Source organism: Telopea speciosissima, chromosome 8, assembly GCF_018873765.1.
Source record: "Telopea speciosissima isolate NSW1024214 ecotype Mountain lineage chromosome 8, Tspe_v1, whole genome shotgun sequence".
Taxonomy (NCBI): domain Eukaryota; kingdom Viridiplantae; phylum Streptophyta; class Magnoliopsida; order Proteales; family Proteaceae; genus Telopea; species Telopea speciosissima.
Window position 1 is genome coordinate 15,971,128 of NC_057923.1, and position 7,948 is coordinate 15,979,075.

General features: G+C 40.2%; 1 non-coding gene across 1 annotated transcript; it reads right to left on the reverse strand.

Moving 5' to 3' along the window:
* Positions 1-7,298: 7,298 nt before the first annotated feature.
* TRNAL-CAA lies at positions 7,299-7,382 on the reverse strand. The gene has a single exon. It is a non-coding gene; the product is annotated as a tRNA-Leu (tRNA).
* Positions 7,383-7,948: the final 566 nt, after the last annotated feature.

The following is a 7,948-nucleotide window of genomic DNA, read 5'->3' on the forward strand; positions in this document are numbered from 1 at the left end:
GAAATTAATTTGTTAACTTGTGTATGGCAAGATGTTCTCTGGGGGAGCCGCTCTCACACAGTGGGGCTGAAATGACCACCCCGTCCATATGAAAGGCAGAAATCTTACCCCAAAAGTGCCAGTGCGTTCTCATTGGCGGCTACATGCATGGGGTCGTTCTGCTCCTCCATCGAGAACTGCTTCCCTTTGGGTATATAAAAGGAAGCAGACAAAAATACGATTAGGCCCTTGTCACATACCCTAGTAGACAGATGGCTGCTGCTCAGGTTGCATACTTGCAATTATGTTCTTGTTGCCCCAATTGTAGGTGTCGATTTGGAATTTAGAAAGGTATTTTGGAAAATACAAAAACCTACGAGGGTATTTGTGAATCCAAAAGGAAAAGGGATTATTCCAAGTTTGTGTCTACAATTGGGGCAGGAACATGGCTGCATTTAACCCAACCCGGCAAGGTTGCAGCCAAATTTTTTCCCTAGTAGATAGCATAACAAAAAATTTTCCAATATATGATATAGTTGAAGTATGATAGAAAGAGTTTTCTGAGCAAGCACGGTATTATATCCTTTCACATTTTATTTTTTTAATTATTCTTGGTTTTTTTTTTTTTTTGAAAATATAATATCAAATGTGAAGAGATATGGCTCAGAGATCCCTTTCCCAGTTTCCCTTCTAAGTATTTATTCAGAAATCATCCATGAGGTTACGCTGATGTCAAGGATTTAAATCACCGTATCAGGTATTGTATCAGTCACTGTTGATACTGATATCAGGACAATTCAATTGGTCATATCAGACTGTATCGGTCTGGTCCACATCAAACAGTCTCTTTTTGATCTGTCATTTTATCCGTATCAGTTGAGTATCAGTATGGGATCCGGTCGATACCAATACGTATAAGCGGATACAGTACAGAAGTTTAATTTCACGGTTGGTGTACACTGGACCCTGGTACTACGATTGGCCGTGAACCGTTGGGCCTGCTTTGTTTATTCGGAACAGCACGAGAAGGTGTATGCACATGGGTGGGCACGGATCTGCTCCCTCTGAATATGTTGAGAGAGAGAGAGAGAGGTCCTCAGTCAATGAATGCAGCAGGGAAATCTCAAGAAAATCAAGAACTGTCCTTCCACTACAAATGTCCCATTATCTCTCTTTTCTGCCACCCCATCTGTAGCACAGTTATGTAACTTCTTATGTTTATAAATCGGACAACTGCGTTTGGACAAAATAAATTAAGTTGGGTAAAAAGTAACTAAACGTCAGTGAAAATAGGTTGGCATTACCAAACTTCGAGGACAATCGTTTGATATAGCCATATTCAATCTCGATCGTTCAATGTTTTTTTGTTTGTTTTATGTGATAACGATTTTGACAGTGGGAAAGGTAATGAATGGTCTCCTCTACGTGAGCTTGAGTCGAGAGAGAAGTCGCAATAGTGGAGTGAAAGAGAAGGGATTGCGCTTACAGAGACCCATCACCATCGTCTAAGGGTATAAATTTTGAGCCGGAATCGGGAATCGGGAATCGGGAATCGGATTGGAATCGATCCACCGAATAGTTTATTAGTCCGATTCTAGATCTATCGATCAGTTATTGGTTCGATTTTGAATCTATCAATTAAGTTATTAGTCTCCTACCAGTCAATAACTGATAGACTAATTATAAATTAGCGAAATCAAAATAAATTCACATTCTTACTCTATATATTAATATATAATTCTTAAAGACAACACATGGGTATTCCTTGTTCCAAACCAGGCAACATTCATTGGCCTTTTATTCTGTTAGCTATGGTTGCTATACACAGTAGTTAACCGTGTTCACGGTGAAACAATAATGGTGTGGGCAGTGCTCTCACGCAACAAACAATAACCATAAAAATAAATTTTATACGATCTAAGAATGCAATGGCGAAACCAAGGCTCTTATACCTTTTGCTCCTGAAACACCAGTCACCAATTTTACTCTCTGTAAGAGAAATTTAGTTACAGATGGCACCAAGTAGCTCAAATATTAATTTCTTTGTAAATCAAGGCAACTAACTACAAAGGATTAAAATTACACTGAGCTGAACTTAATTTGCCTTTTACACCGGCTTCCTCCACTGTCTCTCGTAAGGCTGCTTCTTCAATTGACTCATCTGCTTTCCAACTTCCCTGATGATGGAAGAGACCATGCTGCCTCAAAGAATCTTTGCTCTTGGAACCCAAAAGATTTGAGAAAATACCTGAACCAGTAGAAATCAAATCAAGAAAACTCCCTTTTCTCTCTCTCTATCTTTTTCTCCTCTTCTCTCCTTCGTTTTTCTCTTAAACCCAAAAACGAAAAACGAGAAACCCTTTTTTCCTCTTTTTTTTTTTCTCCTCTTCTCATCGCAATGACTCCCTAGTCTGCCTCCTATTGCCGCTGAGCCCAAATGCGATCCCCTTAGTCGTTGTGCCTTCTTGCTGCAGCCTCTCTGTCGCAAGTAAGTTCGAGTAGCAGGGAAAGGGAAGGTGGGGGGGGGAGGGGAAGGGAAGGGAAGGGAAGGGGGTGTGAAGTTTGGGCTTCCTTAAGGGTAAAATGGTAAGCTCACACCCCATTAGGGGTATATTTATCATTTTAAGGCATCAATGGCCAACAGATCAGCAACTAACGAAAATCCTCTAACGGATGGGGGCTGAGTGTAACAAGTGCCCTAAACTCAGGGATGGTGGGTGTATATTTTCAAAACACAGGAGGTTGCCCTGTATTTAGTACAAACCTCAGGGGTGGTAGTGTAATTTTTTCAATTATTATTGAATATATGTAGCACGTGTTAGAGAATTTTTATTTATTTATTTTGGATTGTTTGGAACCGTTTTAGAACCGGAACTAGACCACCTATTAGTTAATGGTCTTGAATCTTAGGTTTGGAACCGAATAGCTTATTGGTCCGGTTCTGATCTTGACCCCTTAGGGCTGGAACCATTAAGGAACCGGACTGATAGCCCAGACCTGGACCAATTAACACTCCTACCATCGTCTAACTAAAGTTCCAAACATCACCATTTGTTGCTACAAGGTTGGTTCTCGTGGCAGTTGCAGCCGATGTTCTCATTTCTTATAAGATTAAATAACAACCACCGATCCCCTTGTGTGTTCTGTCTCTCCCACCTCTGTGGACCCTCCTTTGCATACTGTTTCCACTTCACCCCCTGATCTCCCCACCTTGCTGAGTTCTCCCTTGCCCTCCGCACTCACCCTTTTCCCTTTCCGGGTGCAACCCCTTTTTCACTCAACCTAGCACACCCCTCATACACACCACCCATGCTCACCTTCCCCGCGCTCACCCCTAACCTCCAACCTAAGAAATCAACCTGAACACTCGCCCTCGAACTCTAACCTACACACCATACACCACCTTGTGCTTCGACATGAAATTGCTTTGCACACCTACCACTCCTTTGACCTCTAGCCCTGCACACCTGTGCATGCTTACCCCTACGTTTGACCTGTGAAATCACCCTACACACCCGCCATCCCCTTGCCCTCCAACTTGCACAGTCGCCTTGTCCTCTGACCTGCGAATCTCCCTACATACCTGCCACTCCCTTGACCTTTGACCTATGCACCTTTGCTCTGCTCTGACCTACACACGTTTGCTTGCTGTGACACTGCACACCTCCTTTGTATCACTTCCTGCATCACTATTGGAGAATGTAAGTACAAACGATTTTCATACCTCAGTCCTCTCTCCTTTTTTGTGCCTTTGAACTTGGGAGGCAAGGTGAAGAGAGGGATGTGTTGTGTTTGGTTATATCTCTATGTTTTTTGTTTGGGAGTCACTATCCAAGTTAAGGTCTAGGACCCATCAAACCTTATAAACATCTCCCTCGGAGGGTAGAGAGATTGACTTGAAATGGATAAGGCACTTGGTCTTCCCCAGATCTTTGGGTAGGTGTTAGGTTATGTGCTGGGAAATTGTTACACACCCGGCCCCATCCGGCCGGTTGCAAGTCTCCTTCTATTTGGACCATTTCTATCATGTCATACTGGTATGTACAAGAAAGTACTAAAATATCCGTAAGAGTATTCAAATTTATACTAGGAAAGCATGTAAGGCGCGCTATCCTATAAAAGATGAGAGTATTAGAGAAAATGTAGAATTAGTAGTTTTAATAGAAGTTCATTTTGGCGGCATAATGACGTATTTTGGAAATGAGAGTTTTGCAAAACTCTCGGCGCAACAGTGTAGGGGTTGAAATTATTTTTAGAAAACAGACAGCCTGATGGTGTAGGGCCTAACAAAGTGTAAGAAATTTAATGGCGTAGGGGATCGAAGTGATGAAATTATGGAGTGACTAAAATGATAGATAAGAAAGGAATAAGTGCTGAAATTCTAGATACCAGAATGTGTAAATAAAACAATAAGATTCTACCCTTCTGGCGATTCCGCGACAGTCGATTTTATTCTAGAAAGCTATAAATGACTGAAATTCTGTCTGCCACAATAGTAAATAATAAAAAAAAAAATGACTAAAATTCTGGATACCAGAATATGTAAATGAAGTAGTAATGACTAACATTCTTGGTTAATGTTCGGCCTCAATCGGTCCGATCATTAGTAAAATATAGGGAGAATGTTCTCTGTGCCGCAGCGTTCTGCGCCCAGGCACATGGGCAGGGTGGTCATTGCGCCCACCCCCATGTGCCCGGGCACAGGCTGCGCTGCGACACAGAGAACAACGCCCCATAAAACAACGCACACATCACAGCAGAAAAAGTAATCACCGGCCTACATCCATATATATATATTTTTTTGGGGGTAAACTACAACCCTATCAGATGCCAGTGAATGCGTTGAAAAGAAAAAAGAAAGAACCTTATTGATGTTCTTCATCGACCTCTAGGGCTCTCAGTTTTCACTCTTTTTTGACAACAAGGCTCTTTCTCTCTCTCTCTCTCTCTCTCTTTCTTCCCTACTTCAATGATCTCAAAGGGGAAAATGAGCATTAGTAAAAGAGGAGGGGAATATAAATTTGTGTGTATTGGGGTTGTGAGTAGTAGCGTGATGTAGGGAGTGTGGCTAAGGGATTGTGTGTGAGTGAATTTGGGTGTGATGGGAGTGTGTTGTGTGTTCGAGTGGTGGTGAAAGAGGGGTTGGGGGGATCGGAGTGGTATGGATGTGTGTAGTAAGAGTGTATGGAAGGGGATTATGGGAAGTGTCCATCTATATTTAGTTGTTGTTGTTGTTGTTGCTGCAGTATACATACATGCGCGATGTTAGTACCATATGACTTCATCTCACAATATCTACTGTAGACTTCATTCTCGGATCCCCATCCCATCCATAACAATACAATGCAATACACTACACTACAATACAACACAAAACAAAAGTGCCTCAAATCAAATCTCTTTCCAGGTCATGTGGGCAATACGCCTGTAACCAACACCAACCATGATGATGATGATGATGATGATGATACGATGATCATCATGATCTGAGATGAAAGGATGCATTTGCTATTTCAAAATTGTATGGCACATGTTCTTCCACCTCATATGAAAACATGGTTCTTTATGAATGGGTCGAACTATGGAGTTTACTTTATTTATTTTCTATCACATGGAAAGTTCAAATTTTTTCCATTCAACTGTGGTCATGTGACAAAATCTTGAATCGGAATCTTGGGTAATACATCCAAAATTTGTGAGATATCTAGGATATGATGGGTGACTTTAAAGTAGATTCATATTTGTGGTTTAGGAGTTTTTTAGGGTTATTTCCAAATGCTCTCCTGAAAATGGCCAAACTTACAGTTGTCCTCTTGAATTTCACTAATTCCATGTGCACTCCTGTTTTCCAAACTAAGTACCAATATAATCTCTCCCGTTAGTCAAAGAGTATAACGGATCCCAATTTTTGAACATTGTTGAACCATTCGGTAAAATGACAAAAATGCCCTTACTTGGAAAAATAAAATCTAGTCCATCTTCCCCAAACCTCTGCAATTTTTCCCTTTTTTTCAAACCCTAAACTTATAGAGGAGGATGAACTCCTTCGATCAACAGCTTCTATGCATTCCATTTCTTCTTCGCTCAGGGATGAAACGTGATCACCTTTAACCATTTCATTGACAAATCCATTTCTGCAGTCGCTGGCTTGAGTTTTATGAGATGAATCAAGATAAAGGACTGGATGCACGTCCATAATGGAGACTAAACTCCGTCGAGAGAAGCCTCGCGGAGTTCAAACTCACCTATCGAGACGACAGAAGACAGATGAAAAGATGAACCTTAAGGAAGAACAATAGGCTTTCTGGGTTTGAATCTAGGGTTTACGCAGCGATTTTAGCAGTTGAATCGACAAACAGCCATAGTTTTTTCCCAAGTTCATAAAATTGCCGCACTTGGGATTACATTCAGTACCAAGAAAAGGGAAGAAAAGGAAAAGAAAAATTAAAAAATCCAAGCCTTGCACCTAGAAGGAACAATACTTTGATCTCTGAACTCTGATAGCAGACAAGAAAGAAACACCCTTTGTTTTAAATCTCATTTATTGCACTGTTAACTGAATTTTTCCCTTCGTTTTTCGTTCTTTTTTAGCCATCCCTTTCAGTCTTCCACTTTCTTTCACTTCAATTTGAGAAGATGAATCTCTCCAACTCCCTCTGTTTTGAAACGCTCTAATTAACCTTCTTATTTATGTGGCCTATAATTACAGCCAAAACAAAGGTCAAACCCTGAATTTGCTCATAACCATCTAATGCGGATGCTTTGGCCTTTAGACAATTAGACCTTAACAATGACTCCTTCGATTTTTAGAGGAAGAACCAGGGTTCCCCATTGATTCTGCAAGTTACCGTCAAGTGCAGTTTCAGGTTGCTGGTTCTCTGTCGGTGCCTAATCTTTTGGGTAAATACCAGTAGATCTTCATGAAATAAGGAACAAAGGATTTTTCAACTGAAATCTTAAGTTGAATAGTGCTTGATCGAACGAGTTCTTCTTCTAAATATCGTTTAGGGTTTGAAAAAAAGGGAAAAATTGCAGAGGTTTGGGGAAAATGGGTTGGATTTTTTTTTTCCAAGGGAGCATTTGGAAATAACACAGTTTTTTATGATGGCAATGTCAGGGTGAATCTTCTAAACTCATTTTTGAGATGAGAAGGTTCATTGAGCAAGCAGCATAGAAGAGTCGGTAAAATGGCATTGTATGATGAAAGGCAACAAAGTCATTTCATATGAGAAGGAGAGAGATAGCCACAAAGGTTCTATTATACAAAATGTTTTCGTTTCTTCTTTTTTTTTTATAGATAAAAAAAGTAAAATTATCTGTGTCAGAAGTGGGATTTGAACCCACGCCCTCTCTCGAAGACCAGAACTTGAGTCTGGCGCCTTAGACCACTCGGCCATCCTGACTAATACATTAATATCTAGTTTTGATTAATACAATTAGTTAACTTCTACCAAAAATAAATAAATAAAATCCATGATTAACAAAAGAAAAAAAATGTAAGATTATAAAATGTGATAGTATATCATTGAAGAAGGAGGAATATTTAAGTATAAACTTGGCAAATAATCAATGAGAAGAGTTTTCGTACACAACCATGCATGGTGCATAATTGTTCTTTCAATCGTTGGATGAGTGTATGATCATGTACAGTACATGACCCCTCATCCCCATCAAACAACTGACTGTCCATGCATCATACATGAGAGGATGATGGGTGGAGGAAGGAAGCAGAAGTACGTACCTACGGTTTTAACTTCAAAAGGGAGACAAAAACTGAACATTGAAGGAATTTGATCTTGGAAGGTTATCTAACCTTCAACGTTAAGTTATGAGGGTCTTAGGTTGTTAATATATACATGGGCTTTCAGCTTTTTGTCACTACACTCATCCTCCTCAGAAAAACTGAAGATTTCATTAAGATTTTATCCCAAAAGTAGATGAGATCTGGACCCTACCTCGTACATTTTTC